Below are 15,217 nucleotides of genomic sequence, written 5' to 3' on the forward strand. Positions count from 1 at the left end.
CAGTGGCCAATGTTCGGTGCCCCAGAGGGGATGAACTGAACAGGTAATCATCAAGTGATCCTGATCCATCCCCTGTCACCCATTCCCAGCTTCTGGCAAACAGATGCTAGGGACACCACCCCTCCCCATCCTGGCTAATAGCTATTGATGGACCTATCCGCCATGAATTTATCTAGTTCTTTTTTAAACCCTGTTACAGTTTTGGCCTTCACAACATCCTCTGGCAAAGAGTTCCACAGTTTGACTGTGCGTTGTGTGAAAAAATACTTCCTTTTGTTTGTTTTAAACCAGCTGCCTATTCATTTCATTTGGTGACCCCTAGTTCTTGTGTTATGAGAAGGAGTAAATGACACTTCCTTATTTACTTTCTCCACATCAATCATGAGGGATCATATCCCCCCCTTAGTCATCTCTTTTCCAAGCTGAAAAGTCCCAGTTACTCACAAGCTAGGCCCACTGAACCCTCTGTGCCTTGGCGCAAAGGTGTGGGAAGGCAGGGTTTGCTGGATACACGCCAAATGGCGCACCCAGCTTTCGTAGCGTGAAAAGGTTCCATGTAACGTTCATCAGGAGCAGTAGAGCTGCCTTTTGGAAAAGGAATGCTGTTCACAGCACTCGCACGCCTTTCTTCCCCCAAACCCAACCCCTGAAACAAATCAATCTACACCCCCTCAGAAATAAGTTAATATTTTAAATCGAAACAAAACCCCTCCCCCAAGTACAGTTTTCACCCAAAAGAAGGAGACGTGCCAGAGACGCCCTGAAGGCCAATAGGGTCTTCATTATCGCGAGTGCCTTTACATGGAAGGCACCCAGATACTATGGTCATGGGCGTCAGGCTAAAATCCTCAGGCAGAGAGGTGTGCGTTATGACACACCTAATGACATAGCATCTGCTACGCCCATAGAATCATAGGGCCAGATTCTGATACCCTTACTCACAGTGAGTAGCACCTTAAGCTACTCCATGTGATTTCAGTGGGACCGCTTCATAGAGCGCGGCAGTCAGAAATAGAGCTGGATGGGCAACTATGCCCCATCCTGCCTCAACTCGCGCTCAGGAAGGGTTTCCTGAGGTTCAGGCAAATTTCTCCATTTCTTAGTTGATTCCTTGCCCCCAGTTACTCCCCCCGTGCATCGCACGACTAATTCCTCTCCCTCTTTGGCGGTCACATCCTAGCTCAGACTGCTCTCACGGCTGGCTTAACCAAGCGGTACTCCTTAAGCTCTTTGGATAAGTCAGTGCCCTCCAGCACCTGGCTCCTTCTAGCTGCTCCTCGCTGATGTTCAAAGCTCTTCGCAAACATCAGCTAACTGAGCCTCCCACCACCCTGGGGAGGGCAGTGCCTTCGTTCTGCATATTGAATGGGCCATAAAAGATATGGGGGGGGGATTCGCCTCTGTGGGCCAAAGCCGGAAATACTTAATTTCAACTCAGCACTCCTGTAGGCAGAACCTGCACTCAGACCAACGGCAGCTCTGTCCTAGTAAGGGCTGTGTAAAACAGGAGGGAGTGCCTCTGGGTTTGGCCCACTGGCCTTTTAGGCTGAGTGAGAGCTGCTGTGATTACCATCCACATTCAGGGGGTTGCATATCATAGTGCAGAGGTTTAACTCTGTGTCATAGTTTGGTTTTTTTTCCTGAAAAGCCCTGAAAGACTAGAACTCTGGCCGATGCCTCAGCAGAGTGTTAAACTGCGGTGCAGGATAAAGGGGACTTTATCAGTGTGCTGTGTGTTCTCACAGGCCCTGTTACATACAGACCAGCACAGCCTGTCGCCTTAGAATTCTCCTGGCTTTGGTGTATAGTATCCACATTCAGGGTCTGAGTCTGTCACCCTTGTTCATGCTTTACTCACAAGAGCAATCCCGCTGAGCTCATGTTGCAGGCTGTGGTATGGTCTCCGAGGGGAAGGCCTTCCCCTGGAAAACTAGAGCCCTAAAACATCCTGCAAGGGCACAATCCTGCATTAGCTACAGAGAGATGGGCTTAGCTTTCCCATCTCTAACCCCTCTGATTCCGTGACAATGACAAGTGCAAAGACACTATGGGTTTGCTAACATGTACTGCGCACAGGTGTCAATTACATGTAATAATAGATGGGAGTTTATTACAAAAGCTTGTGTGGATTTTTTAGTGCTAATGGGGGGGTCCACACCTGCCTTCCCTTTCCCCACACCAGGGTGGCCCTAAAAGGCCACACCTGTGCGTGCTGGGATGCTCAGCTTTGCAGAGGGGATCCTTTTGCACAACCACAGACAGGTTGTGCCCAGAGAGAACTATTATCGACCCAGCCAAAATTGTCCAGCCCTCGAGCATTATCCATCCCTGTAGCCCATCTGTGATTGATGAGCAGAGCAAATTGCATTTTAATCACGTTTCCAAAAAAATGGTACTTGCCCAGGAAGGGGGGAATTTTGCAAGTCTGCGCTTCCTGGAGCTCAAAAGCCAGCCTTCTGTGACGGCTGCACTCAGTTTGGAACAGGCCAACTCTCTTTTTATAAAAAAAACAAGGAGTACTTGTGGCACCTTAGAGACTAACAAATTTTTTGGGGCATAAGCTTTCGTGGGCTAAAACCCACTTCATCGGATGCATGCAGTGGAAAATACAGTAGGAAGACATATATACACAGAGAACATGAAAAAATGGGGGTTGCCATACCAACTGTAACGAGACCAATTAATTAAGGTGGGCTATTATCAGCAGGAGAAAAAAAACCTTTTGTAGTGCTAATCTGGATGGCCCATTTCAAACAGTTGACAAGAAGGTGTGAGTAACAGTAGGGGTAGTTGTTATCCTCCATTAGCGAGTCCTCTTCCAGAAAGTAATTGACTGGACCTCTCCTGAACTGTACACACCTGACAAGCTCCTACCTTTGATGTGAGAATGAGTCATTCATTAACCGTTGGGACAGGATGTGCATGCAAACACCAGAGCCGATTGTTCTACAAAAGGGGAAAAGTCAGCTCTCAACAAACAGGTTTCCTTTGTTCATGTTGTAGGAATTAGGATGGATACAGCACCCCTTTACCCAGGGGAGGCCTTGATTTATTTCTTTTACAAGAGGCAACGTGGCATCACTGTAGGGAGAAAAGGGAGAGGAATAGTTTACCTTGGCGAAAAAGCAATACCAGCATCATGAAATAATGGGCATGGAATCACAGTGATACACAATTCTTCATTAAAGCCAGAAATCAAACTCCCTGCTGAATTGTTATTTGAGTTTTCAGTCAAGGTAAAAACCGTTTCTGCTTGGGATTTCATTATATTCATAAAGATTAAAAATGAAGCTAATTAGAGAGAGGTTGGCAAGAAAAATCTCTCACTGAGACCGGGAGGGGACGGAAGCCGTACATGAAGCATTTACAAACAACTCAGCTTCAGAACTGATCACATCCTCTAGCAAGCGAATAACCCTGACATCGCTGCTATTGGGCACTATCACAGTGCTGATTTTAACTCCTCTGGTGGCCTGCTGATTTGAACAGTATCTTGACAAGGGCGAGGCTGCTGGTGTGCTGAGATCACGGTCTGTCGTGCTGATGTTATTGTCTCATCGTTTCCTCATACTCTTTCATCTGTCTGTACCCATCTGTTGATTCTTGTCTCGTACTTAGATTGGAAGGTGGTTGGGGCTGGCACAATGGGGTCCTGGTCTGTGACTGGGGCTCTGAGGTACTACGATAACACAAATAATTAATAACAGTAATTTGCTGGATCTTCAGGCTTGCTCTGAGCCAGATCTGCTATAGCTGATGGACAAAACTGCCAGTGTTAATGAAAGGCCACTGCTTGCCGCATCACAGCTAGAGCTGTTTAGGAAACCTTTCTTCTTCCCTGGGAAAAATGTGGAGGAAAATGGAATTTCATTTTCTTTGGCCTTTTTTGGGATTTTTGTTGGGAAAAAATGTTTTGGCTTCAGCGGCTGAAAATTGAGAACAGGTGGGGGGGGTTTTTCCACCCAAACCTGAAAAATGTAGTTGAAAATTGATATTTCCCATGGAAATGCCCATTTGGACACACCAGCTATTTTCCACCAAAAAAAACCTTTTTCAATGGGAAATTTTCAACCAGGTCTAAGCACGACCCTCACAGCACACCTGCTCCCTCGCACAGCTGTAGCCAGATTTGCAAATGAGACCCATCCTGCCAAGTACTGGCAGCCCTCGGCTTCTAGTGAACTGCTCTGCAACTCTGGATCAGACCCACATTGGGAAAATGAGGCCCAGATCCTTCAAGGGAGTTAGGTACTCGCTTGGAGGATCTGGACCCAAGTGACTAACTCCTATTTGCACACCTGGTGCTTGGTTTCTCTCCATGCCATTGTGGTGTCTGCACATCCACATGGAAGGCTCACAATATTTGAAGCACCTGTTATTACTACAGGAAGCATTCTGGACTGGCAAGGTCCTAAATGAGCAATAGAGAAGCACCAGCTGGGTTCTTCTGCTGCATAAAGAGCAACTCACGCTCCAGATTGGGATGTGGAAGGAGTGAGCTTCGCTTGCTGCCAATCTTTCTCCCAACACAGCGGGTAGAGGAGGAGGCCAGCTGTGCCACCTGCAGAGACCATACTGGGGGTTGAGAAGATGTTGGTTCAATCCCACAGAGGAGAGAGAACCAGGTAACTGAGACTTCTGAGGCTTGTGGGGAGGGCAGATCCAGGTGAGTGTCACTAATATGGGCCAATTACCAGGCCCTTAAGCCTCCAAAAGATTGTTTTAAAAATAATGAATATGTCAGCCTACCCAAAATGCCACGTTTCTAAGCCTCCCATATTCCAGAAACTGTTTCCTACACATAATCATTGCGGTAGGAAGGGAAAGGGAATCACTGCAAACTAGCCAATGTGCACATGCTTGCTTAGGTGGGCCTAACCCAAGCCCCCAGGCCTGATCACCCTGAAAGTGGGGAAAGTTTGGATCCAAATCAGAACTGCTGGGAATTAGGCATGCAAAGGATTCAACTGCCCAGAAAAGGCCAAGCATCTCTGAAGCGGAAAGTCACCGGAAATAATCTGCTGAACAATTTAGAGTCAAGCCAGGAACCTTTTCAATCAGGATCAATCTGACAGCATACAAGACAATGCAAAGTGAAAATCCCCACCAGACCAAGTAGAGGCCTAGCAGGGAGCGGTCTCCTGCAATGATAAGTAGCATATCATCCGGCAGCCCAGGTGAAATGTACCCAACTGCCTTTAATTACAGCAGGTAAGACCTGAGCGAATGTTCAGTTCCCTGGGAACCAGCAGCTCTTCCAGAGAGAGTTGGTGTCAAACTTCATTCCGATTCCCCAATATTGCTTGCAACTACAGTCTGCTCTCTGGAGCTGTGGGGGCGGCTAGAGAGGTGAAACGCAGCAAGTGACTTGCTAGATCTTATTGGATTTCGACCGCAGTGGAAATTGCTAAGCCTCCCATTGTGTTCTGTGACATTTACACAGATACGAGCGTAGGAGTGAGGGATTCCCATGGCTAAAGGCTGCGTATGCATGTTGCTGCTGGCATCATCAGGGCACAGAGCGCTTGCCCATCCAAGCCCAGAGACTGTGTTCAATTCTGTATGGCTATAGCGAAATGGTAAAAGCACACCTGTGGTGCATAGATTTCAATAGGATTCATTCTTTAAAAGATTTCTTTACCTAAGAAATTAAAGCACACAGAATATCCATCACGAAGTCCCTCAGGGTTTATCTATATATTAAAGTTGTACGTCTTTAATTATCCTGGTATAATTAAAGTGGTACAATCCCCCCTAATACGGATGCAGGTATACCAGAATAAAAGTGCTTATACAGGTATTTCTTATTCCGTTATAGGAAGAGGCATAAGCTATACTGGTATAAGGCACCGTTATACCGGTATAACTGCACACACAATACAAATAAAACCCACGCCCCTAACTAAAAGAGTTATACCAGTACAAAATTGCTTATGGATCGAACCTTAGACAGCCATATGAGAGTCAATGCAGTGAGATCACCATGCACTGATACATTCCCACGTGACCTTTGCATAAGTAAAACTAGGGAAATGTGGTCTAGATGAAATCACAAAAAGATGAGTGCAAAGCTGGTTGAAAAAGTGTACTCCAAGTCGTTGTCAGTGGTTCGCTGTCAAACTGGGAGGAGGTATCTAGTAGGATCAGTTCTGGTTCTGGTGCTATTCAATATTTTCACTAATGACTTGGATAGTGGAATGGAGGGTATGCTTATAAAATTTGCAGATGACACCAACCTGGGAGGGACTGAAAGCACTTTGGAGGTCAGAGTTAGAATTCAAAACAACCTTGATAAATGAGAGAATTGGTCTGAAATTAACCAGATGAAATTCCGTAAAGAAAAGTGCAAATAACTTCACTTAGGAAGGAAAAATCACGTGCCCAGCTACAAACAGGAGAATAACCGGCTAGGTGGTCGTACTGCTGAAAAGGATCTGGCGGTTATAGTGGGTCACAAATTGACTAGGAGTCAACCATGTGATGCAGTTGCAAAAAAGGCTCCTATCTTTCTGGGGTGTATTAACAGGACTGTTTTATGTAAGAGTAGGAGGTAATTGTCTGGCTCCACTTGGCACTGGGGAGGCCTCAGCTAGAGTATTCTGTCCATTCTGGGCATCACACTTTAGGGAAGTTGTGGGCAAAGAGTCCGGAGGAGAACAATAAAAATGCTAAAAGGTTTAGAAACTCTGACATGTGAGGAAGGGTTTAAAAAAAAAATACTGTCATGTTTAGTCTTGAAAAAAGGAGCGGGGGAGGGGGATGACACCTGATAACAGACTTCAAATATGTTAAGGGCTAAGGTAAAGAGGCTGGGGATCAGTTGTTCTTCATATTTAGTGAAGATAGGACACAAAATAATAGGCTTAATTTGCAGCAAGGGGGATTTAGGTTAAATATTAGGAGAAACTTTCTAACTCTCAGGGTAGTTAAACACTGGAACAGGCTTCCAAGGGAGGTTGTGGAATTCCTGTCCCTGGAGGTTTTTAGGAACAGGGCGGACGTGCATTGCTCTAGATTTACTTGGTCCTGCCTCAGTGCGGGGGTGCTGAACTTGATAACATTCCTCCCTGACATTTCTCTTATTCTGTGACTACCACGATCAACCAAAGCTCAGATGATCAAAGGTATTTAAACTCCTAACTCCTATTCAAAGTAGTTGCTGAGCACCAAGTACAGATCTCGGTATTTATAGGTGCTCATCGCCACTGACATCAATGAGAGTGCAGAGCAAAGGGTATCTGCACTGCACTGATTTGGGCCCCTGAGAAGCACTGCTTTAGGGATGGATAACAGCTCAGCAATGACAGGCTGCCCCGTGCCCTGTCTGTGCAAGACTCTTTGTTCGGAGACCTTGGGTGAGACCTCAAAGCTAGTCTGCGCTTTATGGACATTAACAGTCCTGTGTATCAGAGCAGTCGTTTGCCCTGGGGGGCTGCTGAAAGCCACTGATCGCAGTGTGTTATATGTTCCCAGTCCACAGAAGACGTGGAGATGTTCCAACTCCCCTACAGAGAATGGCTTTATAGCTCAGACTATAAAGACTCAGGCTTTGTCTACTCCAGAAATCGTTTGCCAGTATAGCTATACCGGTAACGCTACAGCAGCAAACCCTCCTAGTGGAGACACAGTTTATGCTGGCCAAAGAGTGCTTCTGCCAGCAGCTTATATCATGTCCCCAAATGAAATAAGCCATACCAGCAAAAGGACTTTTTTTGCTGGGGTAACTGTCTACGCTCGGGTTTTTCTGGCAGAGCTATCTTTGGGGGAGGAGGGGGTGATTTTTCCCCACACTCCTACCTGACATAACTATGCCAGCAAAACTTTGACGTGTAGACCAGGCTTTTAGCACTGGACAATCCCCAGTTCAATCCCTGCTGTATCAGCCAAGCGGGCATCCATCACCCTTAGGCAAAATTTCCCTTCTTCCCATAGTTCCAGGCTAGCTGGATACCCCACTACACCCCTAAGGTGGCTGCGTTGCAGTGGGATTGTAGGCAGAGCAATTGTGAAGCCATTTTAGCTTCTTCAGATGATAGGCAGTACATTAATTACTATCATTATGTTAATTTTATTATGCAGTCCTCTCCCGTAAAATGCATTGCAAACCATTTCTTTATAATAATCTGCACCGCATCGTAATTCCCATTTTATAACCCAGCCTGCAAGAGTGATCTTGTATTGACAGAGCTCCTTAGATATCATGACATTATGGGTTTAACAATTACTGTGCAGAAACTATATGGTTATTTTTGCCATGTAAAATATTGTGCTGCTTTTAAACTTTATTTCAACATTAGTAGGTGACATATTTCCTTTTAACGGTTCTGGCTGTTTGACTCTCACTTCTGTACTGCACCTGGTACAGCACTGGTGATATCTAGTGGCCATTAGCAGTGCTACATGTTTATACAGTAGAGTAGTTTGATTTAAGTGCTTGAGCACCAACAGAGACAATTGTTGACTTTGATCATTTATATTTAATGTAAAAAGCAAGCAGAAGAATCTGTAGTTTGGAATAAAGCAAACATTGAGGCTGTCTTTACACAACCATAAAGTATTTTTTTTCCATTTGCAATTCATCTGCACAATGACTGCTAAAATCTACACGGTATATTTAAGATGATGTGGGTAGTTCGCTGTATCGTGGATCTGGTTGTAGTGATTATTTGGATATTCAAGAATAAAATGGAATTTGCTTGAACTGATTTTTGTATTGGCAATATACTCCATGGGTAATAAATATTTACGGTAATCTTGAAATCTTGTCTTTCACCAACAGAAGTCAGTTCAGTAAAAGATATTACCTTACCAACTTTGTGGCTCTAATATCCTGGGACCAACATGGCTCCAACAACACTGCAAATAATAAATAAAAGTGAGGCCCTGTCCAGCTTCTATTAAAGTCAATGGAAAAACTTCCATGCAAGTTGGATTGGACCTGTGATACCTAAATGCAACGGTGATTGTACATACTGGATAGGGTGACTAGCTGTCCTTTATTTTAAGGGACATCCCTTGACCATTTTAAACATTTAAATTGAAGCTTGTGATAATTGCATAGTATACATGGGGGCAGTAGAAATGTACACTTGAGAGAAAATTCATGATATGCTAAGGGAAGTGGTATTTACCTAAAATGTCCCGTAAAATAAAGCCAGGTTTCAGAGTAGCAGCCGTGTTAGTCTGTATCCGCAAAAAGAACAGGAGTACTTGTGGCACCTTAGAGACTCACAAATTTATTTGAGCATAAAGTTTTGTGGGCTACAGCTCACTTCATCGGATGCATGCAGTGGAAAATACAGTAGGACGATTTTATATACACAGAGAACATGAAACAATGGGTGTCACCATACACACTATAACAGGAAAAGAAAAGGAGTACTTGTGGCACCTTAGAGACTAACCAATTTATTTGAGCATAAGCTTTCGTGAGCTACAGCTCACTTCATCGGATGCATTCACTGCATGCATCCAATGAGTGAGCTGTAGCTCACGAAAGCTTATGCTCAAATAAATTGGTTAGTCTCTAAGGTGCCACAAGTACTCCTTTTCTTTTTGCGAATACAGACTAACACGGCTGCTACTCTGAAAACTATAACGAGAGTGATCAGTTAAGGTGAGCTATTACCAGCAGGAGAGAAAAAAACCCTTTTGTAGTGATGATCAAGGTGGGCCATTTCCAGCAGTTGACAAGAATGTGTGAGGTACAGTAGGGGGAAAAAATAAACATGGGGAAATAGTTTTACTTTTGAGTAATGACCCATCCACTCTAAGTCTTTATTCAAGCCTAATTTAATGGTGTTCAGTTTGCAAATTAATTCCAATTCAGCAGTCTCTTGTTGGAGTCTGTTTCTGAAGTTTTTTTGTTGTAATATTGCGGCTTTTAGGTCTGTAATCGAGTGACCAGAGAGGTTGAAGTGTTCTTCGACAGTTTTTTGAATGTTATAATTCTTGATGTCTGATTTGTGTCCAGTTATTCTTTTACATAGAGACTGTCCGGTTTGGCCAATGTACATGGCAGAGGGGCATTGCTGGCACATGATGACATATATCACATTGGTAGATGTGCAGGTAAACAAGCCTCTGATAGCATGGCTGATGTGATTAGGCCCTATAATGGTGTCCCCTGAATAGATACGTGGACACAGTTGGCAACGGGCTTTGTTGCAAGGATAGGTTTCTGGGTTTGTGTTTTTGTTGTGTGGTGTGTGGTTGCTGGTGAGTATTTGCTTCAGGTTGGGGGGCTGTCTGTAAGCAAGGACTGGCCTGTCTCCCAAGATCTGTGAGAGTGATGGGTCGTCCTTCAGGATAGGTTGTACATCCTAGATGATGCGCTGGAGAGGTTTTAGTTGGGGGCTGAAGGTGACGGCTAGTAGCGTTCTGTTATTTTCTTTGTTAGGCCTGTCCTGTAGTAGGTGACTTCTGGGTACTCTTCTGTCTCTGTCAATCTGTTTCTTCACTTCAGCAGGTAGGTATTGTAGTTGTACTCCTGTTCTTTTTCCGTAAAATAAAGTGTTTTCCATTATTTTTCATGTTGTTTTCCCTTATTTCCATCCAAAAAGTTGATCACCCTACTACAGGATAAATTAAATAAACTAAAATCAGAGCTTATTGGCATGTTCACAGAGCTACATTGTTGGTCTAAGCACTCAATGTAAGGGGTGAGGTCAGTTTATTAAATGATCAGATTTCTACACATCAAATCCAGGCTGCCAAGCAGGAATCCTGATGTACCATGCTGCCGGCGGTTAATAGCAGGATGGATTTGGGGGGCCTGGTGAGATAAGGGTCACCTCACTTTCAAGCATGCCACCTGGGCCCCAACCTGCAAACTTTCTCCTCCTCCCCTACCCGGTATCCTCCCTCCCATGACACTCACTTTCGTCCATCCCATGTGGTGCACCAGCTTGTTCGAGCTGGGGGAGAGGTATCACCACAGCATGGGGATGACCCCCAAACCTTCTTTTCTGATTAGCTCCTGGATGGGACTAGACAGGCTGTACATGGAGAGGAGGAGTCAATCCAACAACTACCACCAGCTAGAGCCCGCTGTGCTGATTCAACTTCTCCACTGGCCACCTGGCAGCTCAAGAAGTGGGAAACCATCACAGAGAACTGGTTTGGTTTACAGAATTAGAGAAAACATTTTTTAAAAGTTCTGACCTAAAGGCTAAGACAGATCCCAGAAACCAAGAGATTCCCAGTTTTCTGAGGTCTCTAGAACAGCTCCTCAGTGCTTACCACGTATAAAATCACTCCATGAGCTTTGTAAATATTTTACACAGGGCTGAATATTTCTTAATGTCACAGGGTCTTTCCTGAAGTGTTCATCTGCAGAAAATTTTGTTCAGATGAAGGATTAAGCCTCTTCCCTGCCTCATCTGTGATTTTTTGGAGAAGAGGGGAGGCCAGGAACATAAGAACTGCTATGCAGGATCAGATCCATGCCCCACCTAACCCAGTATCCTGTCTCTGACAGTGCACCAGTACCAAATACTTCAGAACAAGATGCAAGAAACCCTGCAATGGATGATTATGGAATAAATCTCTCCCTAACCCCTGACAGTGGCTGCCTAATGCATGACTGGAATTTGCCCACACGTGGGATAAGAAACGACAGGCAGTTTATGAGGTATAAAAAACAAAGTGCAGGTCAGTGATTTTAAAATCAGGTCATGCCCCTGATATCCTTAGGTTTTCCGTTTCAGACTTGTGTGGGGTAATGATGACATCTAGTGGCCTCCAAGGCTCATCACACATGTGCATCCCATAGCTGCGAGCCACCTGAGTGGAGCCAGAGTCCCAGGCAAGCTTGGTCAGCCCATGCTGCCTTGACTTCACTGCTATTGTTATTCAAGCTCGCTAGATCAAAGCTAGTTCTGGTACATCTACCACACCTCTGACTGCAGCATACTCTATATATGCTGGTTTCAGAGTAGCAGCAGTGTTAGTCTGTATTCGCAAAAAGAAAAGGCGGACTTGTGGCACCTTAGAGACTAACCAAGTTATTTGAGCATAAGCTTTCGTGAGCTACAGCTCACTTCATCATACGCTAACTCACTGCTGTGGAAATCGCTTGGGGGAAAGGTACCCCCAAGGGCCAAATCGCACCTGGAGCTGCAGCTAGCGAGAGATGTCAAGAGTAACAAGAAGGGTTTTTTCAGGTATGTTGGCAACAAGAAGAAAGCCAAGGAAAGTGTGGGCCCCTTACTGAATGAGGGAGGCAACCTAGTGACAGAGGATGTGGAAAAAGCTAATGTACTCAATACTTTTTTTGCCTCTGTTTTCACTAACAAGGTCAGCTCCCAGACAGCTGCGCTGGGCATCACAAAATGGGGAAGAGATGGCCAGCCCTCTATGGAGATAGAGGTGGTTAGGGACTATTTAGAAAAGCTGGACGTGCACAAGTCCATGGGGCCGGACGAGTTGCATCCGAGAGTGCTGAAGGAATTGGCGGCTCTGATTGCAGAGCCATTGGCCATTATCTTTGAAAACTCGTGGCGAACCGGGGAAGTCCCGGATGACTGGAAAAAGGCTAATGAAGTGCCAATCTTTAAAAAAGGGAAGAAGGAGGATCCTGGGAACTACAGGCCAGTCAGCCTCACCTCAGTCCCTGGAAAAATCATGGAGCAGGTCCTCAAAGAATCAATCCTGAAGCACTTGCATGAGAGGAAAGTGATCAGGAACAGCCAGCATGGATTCACCAAGGGAAGGTCATGCCTGACTAATCTAATCGCCTTTTATGATGAGATTACTGGTTCTGTGGATGAAGGGAAAGCAGTGGAAGTATTGTTTCTTGACTTTAGCAAAGCTTTTGACACGGTCTCCCACAGTATTCTTGTCAGCAAGTTAAGGAAGTATGGGCTGGATGAATGCACTATAAGGTGGGTAGAAAGCTGGCTAGATTGTCGGGCTCAACAGGTAGTGATCAATGGCTCCATGTCTAGTTGGCAGCCGGTATCAAGTGGAGTGCCCCAAGGGTCGGTCCTGGGGCCGGTTTTGTTCAATATCTTCATAAATGATCTGGAGGATGGTGTGGATTGCACTCTCAGCAAATTTGCGCATGATACTAAACTGGGAGGAGTGGTAGATACGCTGGAGGGGAGGGATATGATACAGAAGGACCTAGACAAAGTGGAGGATTGGGCCAAAATAAATCTGATGAGGTTCAACAAGGACAAGTGCAGAGTCCTGCACTTAGGACGGAAGAATCCAATGCACCACTACAGACTAGGGACCGAATGGCTAGGCAGCAGTTCTGTGGAAAAGGACCTAGGGGTGACAGTGGACGAGAAGCTGGATATGAGTCAGCAGTGTGCCCTTGTTGCCAAGAAGGCCAATGGCATTTTGGGATGTATAAGTAGGGGCATAGCGAGCAGATCGAGGGACGTGATCGTTCCCCTCTATTCGACATTGGTGAGGCCTCATCTGGAGTACTGTGTCCAGTTTTGGGCCCCACACTACAAGAAGGATGTGGATAAATTGGAGAGAGTCCAGCGAAGGGCAACAAAAATGATCAGGGGTCTGGAACACATGACTTATGAGGAGAGGCTGAGGGAGCTGGGATTGTTTAGCCTGCAGAAGAGAAGAATGAGGGGGGATTTGATAGCTGCTTTCAACTACCTGAAAGGGGGTTCCAAAGAGGATGGCTCTAGACTGTTCTCAATGGTAGCAGATGACAGAATGAGGAGTAATGGTCTCAAGTTGCAGTGGGGGAGGTTTAGATTGGATATTAGGAAAAACTTTTTCACTAAGAGGGTGGTGAAACACTGGAATGCGTTACCTAGGGAGGTGGTAGAATCTCCTTCCTTAGAGGTTTTTAAGGTCAGGCTTGACAAAGCCCTGGCTGGGATGATTTAACTGGGAATTGGTCCTGCTTCGAGCAGGGGGTTGGACTAGATGACCTTCAGGGGTCCCTTCCAACCCTGATATTCTATGATTCTATACCCTGTTCATTGGAATTTTCCTGGGCAGAGAAGCACTGCACCCAGAGTCAGAGGTGAGATGAATGACAGGGCCTCCAAGGTCCATGGAACACAAGGCCCTGGCTGTGTTAGAGTAATTGACACTAACAGTGAGGTGTATGGATCCTGGTGCAAAAATCCCCTGATGCAGATGTACCACACTCTTGTAAATCGGTTTGGAAGGATTAGATTTTTATTGGTAAAGGTCAGTACACGAAAATACGGAAACCCATGAAAAATATTTCCATGGATAGCAATTGAAATGTACACATAGGCAAAGTACCAAAAATGCTGCTTGAGAACATATCAGAATTTGAGTTAAGAATATTTATATGTTGTCTATTCTGACACGCAACATTGACAATTTGTGGTTTTAACAGCTATAACGCTTTAACCTTTTCAATCTCAGCATCTATCTCATTAAATAATTACTGTCTGACTCTCCCCCGATCATTTCCTGCAACTGTGAAAATGTAAATAGATAAAAATAAAAGCATAAACTCCGTAATTTTGCACAACTGTGAAAACTGAAATGGCTTAAAAATAGAAGAAAATGCTTAAAAAGAAACATCCATCTTGTGAAACAAACAAAATTAATTTCTGTCAAGTCCGCTTGTAACGTAGGGGTCGCGCCGGTGCCCTTTTGGTGCATTTCCAGTGGCCGTGTCACCGTGTAGGTCCCCCGGGTGTTGGAGAGACACAGTGAGTAAGGAAGGTTTCAGAGTAGCAGCCGTGTTAGTCTGTATTCGCAAAAAGAAAAGGAGGACTTGTGGCACCTTAGAGACTAACCAATTTATTTGATCATGAGCTTTCGTGAGCTACAGCCCACTTCATCGGATGCATGCAGTGGAAAATGAATGCATCCGATGAAGTGAGCTGTAGCTCACGAAAGCTTATGCTCAGATAAATTTGTTAGTCTCCAAGGTGCCCTAAGTACTGCTTTTCTTTTTTAGTGAGTCAGGAAATATCTTTAATTGGACCGACTTCTGCTGGGGCAAGAGAGACGCTTACACCAAGCTCGCTGGGGGCATCAGTGCAGATTGCTCTGCTGTAGCCAGGGCCCCGGGGTGCCCGGCACCCCACCCACTGGAGGCCGTGGGCAGGGGAAAGAGCCCCCCCCCTCTATTTGGGGTGGGGGTGTGGGAGGGCCCTCTCCTTGTAGGGGTAGCACCCCCATTGTCCTGGGGCGGGATCCCAAAGGGGAGTATGGGGGGGGGGAGAAGCAGGGCTCTATCCCTGAGAGCCTGCGCAGC

Source organism: Lepidochelys kempii, chromosome 10 (assembly GCF_965140265.1).
Source record: "Lepidochelys kempii isolate rLepKem1 chromosome 10, rLepKem1.hap2, whole genome shotgun sequence".
NCBI classification, from domain to species: domain Eukaryota; kingdom Metazoa; phylum Chordata; order Testudines; family Cheloniidae; genus Lepidochelys; species Lepidochelys kempii.